We start from the raw sequence: 15,518 nt of genomic DNA, 5'->3' as shown, positions 1-15,518 counted from the left end.
GGAGCTGGCTGGGCTTGGAGGGACCTCACATTCTCCATCCCCTGCACAGGAAGCTCTGGGCCCCTCATCCTCCTCAGCAAGTGACCCATGCAAGCATCCCCTCCCAAAACCCTGTATCAAAGACCTGCCTTGAATACACATATATATATATATCTATCTATATTACAATTTTTTTTTTTCTTCTAATAATAAAACATTTAGTTCTAGGTCACTAAGCAGAGGAGATGGAAGATGAAAGGGAGAGCTGCTCTGATCTCTTTTGCAGCTTTTTATAGAGGAATGTTCTGCTTAACTGCCTTGCTGAAAAAAAAAATAAAATAAAATCCCTGCCCGCAGTACAAATGGGGAACTGGCCCTGAGCCAAGGCTGCCCGGCTCCAACCTGCTGGAATTGTCAGCTTGGGGCTCACTGGGAGCCAGAGGGAGGTGGTGATTTACCGGATTGGTGCAAAGGCCCTTTCCCCCTGCTGGATATTCACAGGAGAGCTGAGCCAGCCCCAAAACCTCCAGCAGGGGCAGAGGCTGAGCCCGGGCAGTGCCTGCACAGCCCAAATCATCCAGCACTGCCAAAATCATCCAGCACGGCGAAAAATCCTCCAGCACGGCCAAAATCATCCAGCACGGCCAAAATCATCCTGCACGGCCAAAATCATCCGGCACGGCCAAAATCATCCCGCACGGCCAAAATCATCCAGCACTGCCAAAATCATCCCGCACGGCCAAAATCATCCCGCACTGCCAAAATCATCCCGCATGGCCAAAATCAATCATCCCACACGGCCAAAATCCTCCTGCACTGCCAAAATCATCCGGCACGGCCAAAATCATCCGGCACGGCCAAAATCAATCATCCCGCACGGCCAAAATCATCCGGCACGGCCAAAATCCCCCGGCACCGCCAAAATCAATCATCCGGCACGGCCAAAATCATCCGGCACTGCCAAAATCAATTATCCCGCACGGCCAAAATCATCCGGCACTGCCAAAATCAATTATCCCGCACGGCCAAAATCATCCGGCACGGCCAAAAATCATCCCGCACGGCCAAAATCATCCGGCATGGCCAAAATCATCCGGCATGGCCAAAATCCCCCTGCACAGCCCTTCTCCATGCCCTGATCCACCCAAAAACCAGCCCAGCTTTCAGGGACACACACCTCCCTTCTCACATCACTTATTGAGATTGGAACATTGAGATTGGAACATTGAGACTGGAAAAATCCTCCAGGATGATCAAATCCCTAAAGCACAGCCCTAAGCACACACCTGTGTGGTTTTTGAGCACTTCCAGGGGTGGCTCCCTTGCTCTGCTCCAAGTCTCAGTGGTATTTTGGGAATAACTCTGGAACAATAAAGGGAGAGAGAGTACAAAGGCAGTGCTGGTATTTGGCTGGATTAAACAGAAAATGACTTTAAACCACTGGAAGTTCATACACTCCTGTAGCAACATGCAGTAAAGCTTTACACACATTGATTTAGGGGGGAAAAAAGCAGTTTGCTTATTTTTTATTCAGCATCGTGAACCAATAAGAGAGCAAAGCCCAAGTCATTACTGAAAAGCTGGCGCTCACGTAAGCCTTACAGAAAATGTCTGTCTCCTGCCTTGATAGCCATAACAAAAATGATTAATAATCTGCTGCAGACACTTATAATTGCCATAGCTTCCTCTTGTGAATTTAAATAGCTTTCTTGAATTACTGCCTTTGACATAATCAATAAAGCTGAGTTATTGCTTTATCAGCCAGGTCTCTGTGGCAGGGGAGGAGCAGAAACCTGGGGAGACAAAATCCCTCCAAAAATCCAAAGCCGGGGGGTTTGTCCCCAGCAGGGCTGGGCCACTGTGGCCCCAAAGCCCCTCCAGGTTTATTTATATCCCTTTAGACAGACCTGACAGCGAGCTGGAGGCAGAATGGGAGCCCCTCACAGCCCAGCAGCAAACATTTAATGACTGCTGTAAACCCAACAACATGTTTAACTTCTCCCATTCCCTGTAAAAGGGCTCCTACTTAGCCTGAGAGGACTCTGAAGTTAAACACAGGGTTTCATGACATGCCAGGGGGACACAGGGACAGTTCCCAGGCCAGGATTTCCATCCCCTTGGTGTGGAATAGGGTGTGAGTCTGTCCAGGGTGACCCACGCCAGCAGCACAGGGAGGTGACTTTTCCCTGCCACCCAAATTCAACTTTTCACCACAGCCAGCAGTAAGGACAAATACTGTCTTTTCAAGTTCCAGATAAAAATCAGAAATTTATAGATTTCCCCCCTCCCCTAAAGAAAATTATTATTATTATTATTATTATTATTATTACTAACAAGCAGAAAAAAGCAAGAACGCTTTTTGAGCTCTCAGGAAATTGATTTGGCAAAACCCTGCTTTAATTCAATACCTGTCACAGACGTATTTTCTGAAAACTCTTTTGCTAGGATTTTTTCTCCTGAGAAGCCTCAGAGGAAAAGAAAGACAGTAATTATCTGCTGCTGGGGAATGCAACAGGTGCATCTTTGATTGGGCTCATGTGGTTGTTTCTAATTAATGGCCAATCACAGCCCAGCTGTGTTGGGACTCTGGTCAGTCACAAGATTTTATTATCATTCCTTTCCTTTCAAGCCTTCTGATTAAATTCTTCTATTTTTTTAGTATAGTTTTAGTATATAATTTTCTTTTAATATAATATATATTATGAAATAATAAATTATTTACTCTAAAATAATATAATAAATTAATATAATAAATTAATACAACATAATAAATTAATATAACGTAACGTAATATAATAAATTAATATAACGTAACGTAATATAGTATGTAAATAATATAATAATATTTATTATAAAATAATAAATCAGCCTCCTGAAACATGGAGTCAAGAGTCTCATCTCTTCCTTCATCCTGGGACCCTCAAACACCACCACAAATACCCTTCCACAAGAGCTTCAAAGACTAAAGAGAAGCATTCCAAAGCCACCAGTTCAATCACTCTGGGGCAGAGCAGGCAGCCCCAAGGAGATGCTTTCCCCTGTCCCAGCCCTGCTCCTCCCCTGCCTGCAGAGGCGGCTCAGGATGGGGGGAGCAGCCCCAGAGCTCCCCAGCTCTGCTCTGGGGGCAGATGCTGCTTTCTGCTGGGCAAGATCCATAAAAATGAGCTCAGAGTCACCTCCCTGAGGCCAGCAGTGCCTGGGGAGAAGTGGTCTCACAGAAGAGAGAGGTTTCCGTTTTTCAGGCCAAACTAAATGTTGGCTTTTCATTAATTGGGTGTTTTTTTAGAGCTCTTATCTCTTTCCTTGACTGGAGATGGAAACATCCATGCTGGTGAGAACCCAGTTTCAAATTTGGCTGCCCATCACACACAGATAATGCATTGACAAGATTTTCTTGGTCAGATAAAGGGATTTTGCTTGTTTTCAAATTCATGCCTTTGATAGATTCTTTGAAGTGCAAAATATTTCCTTTTAATAAACGCTGCACCATATTAACATTAAACTATTTTTTTTTCCTCTCTATGAGAATTCCCTGCTAGGTCTGCCCAGAAAGCAAAAAAACACCCCCAAAATTAGGGAAAAAAAATTCCCCTGAGGTTAACAAGGACTTCCCATAACTCACAGTGAGCCTGTGCCCTAATGGAGATGGATGAGTCACAGGTGGGGCTGCTCTGAGAAAATCCCATTTTTCATCTTGATAGCACCTTTTAACAGGAGCTCTCCAAGTGCTTGAAAACCCTTTAGTGCTGCTTCCCAGGCTGGGGAATGGAGGGAAACTCCCCTGGGGAGAGGGGATGGACCAGGGCAAGCCTTGGGGTTTTGTTTTCACTCTGGTGCCACAACAGGAGCTCACACCGTGCTCTAACATCAGCATCCTGGACCTGCCTTGCCCTGCCCGTGAGTAAAGAAATCCCCAGGCTTTCCTGGGATCCCAAAAAACCCACCAAAAAAAAAAAAAAACCCACAAAAAAAAAAAAAAAAAAAAAAACACAAAAAAAACCCCCAAAAAACCCACCAAAAAAAAAAAAACAAAAAAAAACCACAAACATCAACACCCACAAAACAAAAAAAAAAAAAAACCAAAAAAACCCAAACAAACAAAAAAAAAACCAACCAAAAAAACCCCAAACAAAACCCCCAAAAATAAAACAAACAAAAAACCCCACAAACAAACAACCCCTCCCAAAAACAAACAAAAAAACAAAAAAAAACAAACTGAAAAAAAACCCAAAAAATCAAACCAAAACAAATAAAAACCCAAACAAAAAACTCCCATCAAAACATAAAACAAAACAAAAAAACAAGCAAAAAACCCCCAAAAATAAAAAAATCCGCAAAAAATAAATCAAACAAAACAAAAAAAACCCAAACAAACAAAAAATAAACCCAACCCCCCAAAAAAACCCCAAAAAACAAACAAAAACCCCCAAAATATAAAAAAATCCCCAACCAAAAATACACACACACAAAAAAAACCCTAAACAAAACAAAACCAAAAGCCCCCACAACAAAATAAAAACGCCTCACTACTGTTTTGCTTCATCCGTGCTCTCAGCACCATGGAGGAGCCAGCACAACAAATATTTCCCACTGGATCATTTCTTTCTGAAGAGATAAATGAGCAAAATCTTGTTAAATTGAAGACCAGATACAAGCATAAAGTGGGATTTTCCTGTCTAGGAAAACAAAGAAATGTTCCTTTTTCTTGACTAACCAAAGTGTGCAGCATCTTTTCTTGTCACCTTAATTCCCCAGTGGCTCCCAGCACAAGTTGGGAACAGCCTTGCACAGCAGGAGAGCACCCACCACATCTCTGGGGGGGAAAAGGGGATTAACACAGGTAATTAAACCCCAGTTTTAGTGGAAACCTTGCCTTAATTTAATCAGCAGCAGGGATGTGGCACCAGTGACACGTTAAGGTAATGTAGGGGCACAGCTCTGCTGGAAACTGGGGGGATTGAAACGAGGGGTGAGCAGTGGGATTGCTGGGGAGAGGCTCAGCAGCTGCCTGGGGGTTTGGGAGTGCCCATGGATGGAACACGAGGCTGAATTTAGGAGCATCATTTGGGGGAAAAGTGGATTTATTCTCTCACACGGGGGGGGGTTAAGGAGTGGCACAAAAATGGGGCGTGAAAGGGACATCAAATGCCAGCTCCTGTGAGATTTGGGCTCCATCAGAGGCAGATGTCAGAGAATTATTGAGTGGTTTGGGTTGGAAGGGACCTTAAAATTCTTTTTGTCCCACCCATCCATGGCAGGGACACCTCCCACTGTCCCAGGTGCTCCAGCCCTGTCCAGCCTGGGCCTGGGCACTGCCAGGGATCCAGGGCCTGCCCACCCTCTGAATAAGGAATTCCTTCTTAACATCTGATATAAATCTTCCCTCTTAGTCTAAAACCACTTCCCATTACCCACCCGTACAAAAAGCTGCTCTCCCTGTTCCCTTTTACACGCTGAGAGGAGATGACCAGACTGCAGAGCTGCCAAACCCCAAACACAGCCTTGGTTTGGTGAACACGACTGCAAGCAGCTCCTGCATTCCCAACACAGCCTCAGAAAATCTCAGGAAATTAAGAAAAATAAAGATTCTCTCTTGCAGCAGCAGCAGGAACAGCAAGGGCTGGCAGCAGGGGGACACGTTCCTGCACTGACCCTGCAGCTCTGACACCTTTCCCAAGGGATAAAACAGAGATGAAGTTCCCATGCCCAGCCCAAATGATGGTGTGCTTCTGGGGACAGGGAGAAAAGCAACCTGGAGATGCCTGGCAAGGGGAGATGCTCTCAGAGCTGCTGTGCAGAGCAGGGCTGGGCTGGGCCCTGCTCCTGAACCCCCTCGTCCAGGGAGGGCTCACCCTCACCCTGGGCACTCTTCCTACCCCCACACCATAACCTTGTGGGATTGTGGGTTTTCCTTTCCACACTAAAATGATTTAAAAAGCAGAGGGGCCAGCTCCTGCTCTCCCCTGCACAAAGGAAATTCCTGTCTGTCTCTCTGGGGCTTTGCTTTATCCCTGCATCTGTGCTGGAGCTGCTCCCACCACCACTCTTTAATCGTTTTTGACTCTTACTTCCTCCAGCTCCTCATTCAGCTGCTTCAATCACCAAATTTCACCATCTCCTGAGAGCAGCAACAACAGCAAACAATCAAAAACTCCATTAATGCTGGAAAGAATCCCATGGAAGGGCTGCAGCTCTGGGACTCGGCTGTGGGACAGAGCAGAAGCAGCTCCTGCCTGGTGACTGCCACCTCCCAAGGGCGCATCTGCAATGGGGCAGCTCCTCCAGCAAATACCCACAGAACTATTGATTTATTTATATTTAAAGGAGTCCACTTAAAGGCAGCATCTAGTAAAACCAAGAGATTTTTGACAAGAACCAGTTTCTGTTTCTCGGCTCTTGTGCAAAGCTTGTGGAGAAACTGAAGATGTTACCTGCTATATTAAGCGTGATATGCAGCTTTAAGGGCCAAAACCCACATATCTGCCCTTCAGCTGCCTCACCCACCCATGCTCCCAGCTCTTAAATTATTTGCTCCCTTTAATGCTTTTATGTGAACAGGTTTTCAGGCATGGCAGACATCCACCATGAGCAAAGAGAAGGAGGCAGGGTGAACAGACACGTTTTCTAAACCCAGCAGAACCTTGCTTGCAGGTCAAGATAAACAGGCACCACACAGCGAGAGAGCCAAGAGATGAATCCCTGGCTTCCCACAGCTTTGGGATCTGCCCTGCTGCAGGGACATGACTGACACCCCAAATCCATGCCAATGCTGGGGAGCACACTAACCCTCAGATCTCTGCAGGAACAGCTCTCATGATACACCAAAAGCCAGCCACCCAAAATAAAGGCAATAAAAGCTTTTTTGATTCCCTCAGAAAAGGAAAATTCAGCATTTGGATGAGCCTCCCTCAGGCCACCCTGTCCCAGGAGGGAGGAGCAGCCCCTGCCAGGGCTTGCACCGATTAATGGGGAGTGGAAATACAAATTGTTGAAGCAGCAGCCGAGGGAACGCCGTCCATCTCCCCCAGCACCCGGGGCTCCAGGCTGACAAGAGCTTAATTGCAGCTGTGGGGAGAGAGGAGCCTGTGAGCTGAGCATCCCTGGGGCATCTTCCCCTGCTTGTTTAACAATCTGCACGTTCCCAGGCCCAGGGAACACCTCTGCATCCAGGGGAAGGAAAGGAGGAGCCCTCCCAGCTCCAGCAGGGCTCCCCCAAAGCCCCTGTGCCATGCAGAAGGGTTTTCCCACCCTGAGCATCTCTACCTTGCAGCACTTCCCTGTCACAGACATCTTTTATGGAAAATCCCTTCCTTAGGATTTTTTTCTCCTGAGAAGCTGAGAGGCCTCAGGAACAAAATGTAAACACTGATTATCTGCTGCTGTGGAATGCAACAGATGGATCTGGGATTGGTCTCATCTGGTTGTTTCTAATTAATGGCCAATCACAGTCCAGCTGGCTCGGACAGAGTCTGAGACAGAAGCCTTTGTTATCATTCTTTCTTTTCTATTCTTAGCCAGCCTTCTGATGAAATCCTTTCTTCTATTCTTTTAGTATAGTTTTAATATAATATATATCACAAAGTAATAAATCAGCCTTCTGAAACATGGAGTCAGATCCTCATCTCTCATCCTAAGACCCCTGCAAACATGGTCACACTTCCCCGTGGTGTTTTTGGCAGGCATTGAGCCAAGAGCATCACTGCTGTGTCCCACCAGGAGTTTGGTACTTTGGGTCATCCCCCAAGAGCCCTGGGATGCTCCAGGCTGGGCTGGACAGGGCTTTGAGCACCCTGGTCCAGCAGGTGCCATCCCTGCCCATGCCAGGGGGGTGGAACTCGATATTTAGGGTCCATTCCAGTCCAGACTGTCTGGATCCCACCATCCCATCCCAGCCCTGCTCCCATCCCCGTGGGCATCCCTCCCTCACAGCTGCACAGCCAAGGAGGGGATTAAACCATGCAAGATGCATCAGTGATTTAACAGGGGGAAGGAAAGGGCTGTAGATAAACCTTAATGACAGAAATGTAACCTATAATTAACAGCTAACATGCAGGGAAGATGGCCCTCAGATGGAGCCCTTGCTAGCAAGGAGAAACGTGGTCATTTATATTCCATGTGGGTCCAGGAGCAGGCAAGGCAGCTCCCACCCACACTGCATGTGTAAATAAGGGCTCCTTCAAACGAGGGGAGGAATTTACAGCAAACAACACTCTGTGTGCTTGCTCAAGTATCTTATGTTTAAATAATAGGAGCTAAGTGATGCATTTCTGCCCAGGCACTAATCACTTCCAGGGGCCTGCAGCTCTGTTTGGGAAATTGCCTTCTTCAATCATTCAGGACCATCCATGGCTTCTCTGGACTCAGAGCTGCTCATTATTTGCCTCAGTGCTCTGCTTATTCCCACATGGATTTTTGGGGTAAAAAAAATCAGGATTGGGAGTTTAAGAGCCCCACAGATCTGGGCAGCTCTCAGCATTCCCTGCCACAGCACTGTCAGAACCCAGGACATCCCTCTGGCTGCCCTGGAGGGCTCAGAGACCCTGGCACAGAGCCCATGACTCCTGTGCCTTTGATTTTGACCCATGGAAAAAATTACCAACCTTATATGAGGATTTACAAGCCACGAAAGTTTGAGTAGAATGATAGCTAGTTTGTCACAGGGTGAAAAGCAGAATTTTGGGGGTTCTTAGAATGGGGGCTCGGGGTCCCAAAATGGAGGGATTTGGGTGTGCCTTGTCCTTCTTTCTCCTCCTTCCTAGCCTACATCTTCTGGGTGATGGTGGCACTTTTGGATTGGTTTAGGGTAGAAATGGACTGTCTAACATAGGTGATAGGTACTGGAAAACAATTGTATATAAAGTACATAAGTAAATAAAGTAAATAAAAAGACAACACCGCCCTGAGGGTGGGCAGTGTGCCACTGGACAGACCTCAGCAGGCCAGGGAAAGAACGATATAGATAACAGCAAATAAACAACTTGAAAACCAGAAGAGAAGAATCCTGACTCCTTCTTGGGTTGCCAGGCTGGGAAATGAGACTCTGACACATCTCGGGGTCAGCCAGGAGCACAGAGACCCCCGAGACAACTCTGGGAGGGAGGAGAGCCAGGAGAGCCCAAAACAAACCAAACCAGCCCAGTGCCACCTGCTGCCACCCCTGCCAGCTTGGCACAGCCCCCAGCCCGGGCAGGAACAAAGAGCAGAGCAGTTTCCAGCAGGTGCAGCAGGGTCTGTGCCCTGCCAGCACACCCAGGGCTTCCCCTGCCAACCCAAACACGATTTTAACTGCAAACCCCAGCCTGTAATCCGTGCCACGGCTGGAGACCAGCGGGGTTTTACAGCCAAAGCTGGAAAACAAAAGGCCAACACTTGGTTTTAATGCAGCACAGCTCCACCCTAACCAGGTGAGAGGGGAAGTCCTTCCCTGGGGATCACCTGGAGGTGGCAGGTCCTGGAGCCACCAGCCAGGGGGTGGAGAGGACACCAAACCCACACAAGCTGTTAAGGCTGTTGTGCTTTTCCAGCTGCTAAAATTTCAAGTAGGCATTAAATATCTTATTGAGACTATCAGCACATACAATTTGTGGTCATTAAATGCATTTCCTTTATGTTTCCCCGAGGCTAGAACAAACCTTATTTTCAGCTCATTTGCAAGAAAACCCTCTGAAGACTATAATTTACCTGCTACCAACACCATAAATCTTTAAAATTAGTTACTTAACTGTTTGCTAATGATCATGGATGTGTTCACTAATACAGCTACTTTTCAATTAGCTCTCGAGAAGAAATTTGAGCAGAGAGGAATGCTTGGATTTTTTAAATGTGGGTTAATGCTATCCCAAGATAACTGTGACTAAAGGTCTCATACTCCTTGCCACTCCAAACCCAGCAGTTTGGGGACAATGACCCCATCCAGGCTTGGGCAGAGCTGGATTCAGGCTCATTTCAGCACACACAGGTGCACCAGAGCAGCAAATAACCCCAGGAATTCAGGAAAAAGCAGGATACCCCCACTCTGGGCAGGCAGATGGGAGTGCAAACAGCAGCTGGGGCCAGCAGCAGGAGGACATGGAGACAGCAGTGGGACCAACAGAGCTCCCCTGAGCTGTAATTTCCCTGCATCCCTCCCTTCCCTCATCCCCTCCAGAGCTGGCTCCACATTGTTAAGCTCCCCTCCTGCACAGGGCACCAGTTCTGCCTGAATTCCCACATTCATTCTTAATTACCTCATGAAGAAGTCAGATATATTGACTGCCACCTGTTCAATACATAATTCATGTGCCAGGAGAAGCAATTTCCCAAAGTTCACCTTGCTGGATCCTTGCAGGGGAAGGCAGGGCAGGTTTTTTCCTGGGTGTCAGCACTCGGATGCTGTTGGCAGAGATGGATCCCTGCACGTGCCACGGGGGCAGTGGATTTCCAATCCCTGCTGCAAAACACGGGGGCTACAAATATCAGCACTGGGAGGCATTTTGCAAGGCAGACATTTTAATTTAAATCAATGAGTTATTGATTCATTTTTCATGCAGGAAGGAGAGCTCAGTGTGTATTTCTGCCACTCGATCTGTGCTTCTGATGACCTCAGGCATACAGTATAAACCTGATGTAAAATATTTCCTTTCCTAATAGGGAAGCTTTTATGGCCTTGGACCTGAGTGAGCAGAAAGTCATCTGGGAAAGGATGCCTGACTAGGAAACCATGGCAAGGAAAGTAATTAATGTTTAGCACATACTCTCAAATTAGCCTATCCCTGAATAGGAAGGAAATGAATCACGAGCTGAACTTTTATATAGCCTCAGGGTCTTCTCAGACACTTACAAAATTTCCTGGTGTACAGGAGCTGATAAGGGGCTCAGATCCCCACACCTACAGCCTTGGGAGGGAGCAGAATGCAGCCAGGAGGGAGAGACCTGTCTGCTTTTGGGAAGCTGCCCTATGCCCAGGGTCTGCTTTTGGGAATAGGGAAGCTGGATGGGGATTTTTTAGGGGAATATCTTCATTAGGAAGTTAAGCACCACAAGGAAAGCTGGCTTTCCTGTGACACTTGAGAGCACAATCCCTCTGCAATTAAAAAAATTACCATGATTTCATTGATCCTGGACACTTCCTGATGGGAACCAGCCCCACACCCACCAGAGGCAGTGTCTGTGTTCCAGGCAGGGTCCCCTGGCATGTCCAGCTGCACAGGGCAGGATGGGGAGCTGGCACCTTGCCCTGGCAATGCAGAGAGGGAGAGAGCTCTGCCTGCAACACTGTCTGCCTGCAGCAGGAGCACTGCAGGTTAAAACATCCCTTTTCCAGCCATTTTGCTCTCTTCTGAGATGATTCCCCAGCAATGGCTCTTTGGTCTCCCACAAGCTCATGCTAAAGCCATCACCCAGCACTGGCACCCAGCTGAAATGTCACAGGGGTGAGGATGCTCAGCCAAGGAACAATTCACCACAGCCTCCAAAGACCTTGTCTGCCTGCCAGTGTTGTGAGGGTTCCCAGGATGAGGTGAGAGATGAGAATTTGACTCCAAGTTCTCAGAAGGTTTATATTATATATATTATATAATACATATTATAGAATAAATATTATATTTTATATATGTATATATTATAATATATATTATATAATATGTATTTTATATATTATATATTATATATATTATATTGGTTTTATTATTTATATTATTTTCATTATATTATATGAAAATTATATACTAAAACTATACTAAGAAGAGAAAGGAGACATCATAAGGCTTAAACAAGAGTGGTAATAAAAACTCATGACTGACCAGAGAGTCTGACACAGCTGGACTGGGATTGGAGATTAACTAAAAACAATTCACATGGAACCAATCAAAGATGCACCTGCCACATTCCAAAGCAGCAAACACAGGGAGAAGTGATCAGATAATTATTGTTTACATTTCTTTTCTGAGACTTCTCAGGAGAAAAAATCCTGGTGAAGGGATTTTTCAGAAAATATCATGGTATCAGAATATCAGAAACCTGCACATGCACTGGGAAGAGCAGCAGGGCAGCCTGGCTGTGCAGTGAGCTCTGCAGGGAAGTGGTTTTCCACAGATTTCCAGGAGATACCAGCAGCTCCTGCCCTCTCTGTGTAATTGCATTCTTTGAAGTCTGGCTCATAAAGCAGCAACAACAAAAATCACTTTCATGTCTCCAATAAAGCAGAACTATAAAAGCACGAGCCAGCTCGCAGGGAAAGCTGACCTGGGCGAGTCAGGAGCAGCAGGGATGGGGATGAGGGCTGAGCCCAGGACAGGCAGGACATGGAGAGAGCAGCAGCCAAAAGAGCCTGAGGGCAGGGCTGAGCTGGGCCAGCACCAACCCTGCCCTAGGGACGTGGCAGTGGAAATTTTTGCAATGCCCCTTTTGAGAAATACTGTGGTTTAGCCCCAAAAGAGGCTCCCACATCCCACCTTTGGGGGTGTGCAGCTCAGCTGCCTCCTCCCACAGCCCATGTGGTACATCTGGGAGCACCAGGATCAGCCCTTCCTGCTGTACCAGAGGGGTCTGAACCAGCCCAGCAACCCTTCTGCCCTCTCTGTGCCAGCCTTTGGGGACAGGCTTGCTTTCCCCCAGGTGTTGAGCATCACCTCAGCACCCCTCTGCAGGAGCAGGCTGCCACCACTGTGACAGCAATGCAGAAAATTCTCTATTCCTCAGCACAGCATCCCAGAACCAGCCCACTCACACCACCCAGGACACTGCATGTCCTTTATTCACCCCCAAATCCTTTTTCCACAGAGAGGAATAAGGTCTGGGGAAATATTTTCCCCAGCTGCCTGATGAAAGATATCAACAATTTAGTCCTGAAAGAATCCCTAATGCAAAATGTGTGCTCTTCCAGGGAGCTGCTGCTGCCAGGTGTTAATCAAGGCTTTTTGGGGAAGGAGACACCACATCAAGGGCAGTTTTCTCCCCAGAGCAGAGCAGCAAACAGACACCAGGAGGTTTTTGCAGGTGGAAAGGAAGAGCTCCCAAACATGATCTGGGTAATCATTTCTGGGATGTTTGCAGAGGAAACCCTTCTGGTAATATGAAATGATAAATTATCTGCCAATAAGTGGCTCAGCACCCAGGCAGCCCCAGCCAGGTGTTAATCAAGGCTTTTTGGGGAAGCACACATCACATCAAGGGCAGTTTTTCCCCCCAGCACCAGGGCAGAGCAGCAAACAGACACCAGGTGGTTTTTTGCTGGTGAAGCTCCCAAACATTACCCGGGCAATCATTTCTGGGATGTTTGCAGAAGAAACCCTTCTGGTAATAAGAAATGATAAATTAGGTGCCAATAAGTGTCTCAGCAGCGATCAGAAGGCATTTCAGAGACGAGCAGGAGATGGGGCCAGCCCTGACAGTGACAAATGGGAGTGCGGGCAGACGGAGCGCCCTTCCCGGGGAGGCGCTGGGGAAATGCCGAGTGTCAGCGTTTACAAATGAAACCTGCACTTCCAAACCTGCCAGGGGGGCAGCAGCACATCCCTCCGAGTCACTCGGAGGGTTCACAGCCGGCTCTCTCCGAAATTAGGCTGGCTCCGGGCTCATTTGCAGAGGAAAATGCAAGAGCCACATTTGTCATGCACCAGTGTCCCCAGCTGGCAGCAGGGCTCTGCTTTTTAACCCTCTGATTTCCTCTTCCCACAGGGGATGCTTTGGGCAATGCTTTCTGACTCACACCCTGACATGGAGGATTTCGGATGCTAAAGGATATTAATAGATTTAGGGCTAAAAAAGACATTTCAAGGCCAAAGCTCAGAACACTGCTCCCACTGAAAGGCAGCCAGGGATCAGCCCCAGGTCCCATCCCTGGCAGAGAACAGGGGCACATCTCACTGTGGGAAACTTCAGCGTTGTGATTAGACAAGGGAAAGCAAGAAAAGGGAACCCAGGCTGTGCTGCTTGAGGATTGCAGGAAGCCCAAGGCTCTGAGCAGGGCACTGCAATGCTGAGCAAGGCCTGGCTTGGCTGCAGGAAGCAGAAAGGCCAAGGCCTGACCCAGCCTGGATCAGCAGGGCCTGTCCCTCACGGCTGGCTCCAAACTGACTCCAATCTCTGCTCAAGCCCTGGAGACTCGAAGACAATGGAAAGGAGACAAAGGGCTCCTGAGGGCTTTCTGTATTTTAATCGGCCCCACGGTGGATTTGGGGCTGGGTCCAGGAGCCTCAGGCACTGAGAGAAGGATGAAGAAGCTGCTCAAGGAGTCAGCAGCAAAACTCCAAGTGCCTTGGAGCATGGCTGGGCCCCAGTGAGGGCAGGGAGTGCCAAAGGCTGCTCCAAAGGCACCTGCCCTTGCCAGCAGAGCAGAAGGAGCCTTGGCAGAGGCAGAGCCACCTCGGCAGAGCACGGATCCCCCAGCAAACAATGGCCCTTTGTAGGGCTAAAACACACCAGATGGCCTGGGCTGGGAGCATCCAAGGCTGAGGATGCACCAAGAGCTGCAGAGGAGGAGCAGGATGAGGAGCAGAGCAGCTCCAGCCTCAGGGAGAGCTCGGGGTGTGGAGCCACAAGGAGCCAGGGCTGAGAGATAACGGGGGTGACATCCCCTGCCTCACCCTGCAGGGAACTCTGCTCTGCCAACACATCCACAACCCCAAAAGTGCCCTCCAAAGAGACCCAGGGGGGAAAGCAGAGCCTGGAGGAGAGCTGGGTCACCAGGCTCCACAGGGAAACACACCTCTCACATCCCACAAAAATGAGATGGAGGAGGAGTAAAAACAGGAGAAATAACAGCCAAGGCTGATTCCTGGTGTGCTGTGAAGAAAACCCTCTCCCAGAGAAGTGTTCTGTGTGTGCTACCCCCTGCCATGGGTGCAGAAGGGGGAATTGTGCCAAAGCCAGCAGCCCAAAGGGAGGAAAGCAGTGAGTCAGAGGAAGGATTTTGCCTATAGATGGTAGAAACACAGCAGAAAGCTGTGAAGGGGGCAGAGGGGAGTGGAAAAGGCCACCAGCAGCAGCAGAGGAGGCGATGGAAGGAGCCAGGAAAGCTGAGCTGTAAATGCAGGACAGCCTGGAGAGCTCTGCATTGTGCAAGGCAGTAAAATCCCAGAGCCCAGCCAAAGCTGCATTCTGCAGAGCTGCTGTCACCATCCAGAAACCACAGAGCAGCAGAGGGGGCACAGCAGGGTGCTGTGAGCACTGCAAAACCAACTGTAACTCACAACCAACTGAATTCATGAATCAAGTGAGTCCAAAGCCAAAGCCAGTGGTTCCTACAAGGGGAAAAAACTAAAACTTTGTGCTCACAGCTGTTAAAACCCAGGGAGATGTGCCCTCAGGTTAGCAGGGCATGGCTGGGAGGGATGGAGCATCTTCTGAGCACAAGTTTGGGCTGGAAAATGTGAAACTGCAGCATCAGCTCTGAAGGTGAGCAGGGTGAACCCTCTGGGGACACCTGGCACTGGAAGGGAGGGGACAGGAGCAGGAGGAGGGAACCAGCCTCTCCAAGCACTGCAGCAGGACACAAACACGCTGTTTCCAACCCAAAAACACCCCCAGAGCTGCACACAGGCACATGGCCAGGCCAGGGG

The sequence above is a fragment of the Molothrus ater genome, chromosome 18 (genome assembly GCF_012460135.2).
Source record: "Molothrus ater isolate BHLD 08-10-18 breed brown headed cowbird chromosome 18, BPBGC_Mater_1.1, whole genome shotgun sequence".
NCBI lineage: Eukaryota > Metazoa > Chordata > Aves > Passeriformes > Icteridae > Molothrus > Molothrus ater.
The sequence above is the reverse complement of the archived record's forward strand: the minus strand, read 5'-3'. Positions refer to the sequence as shown.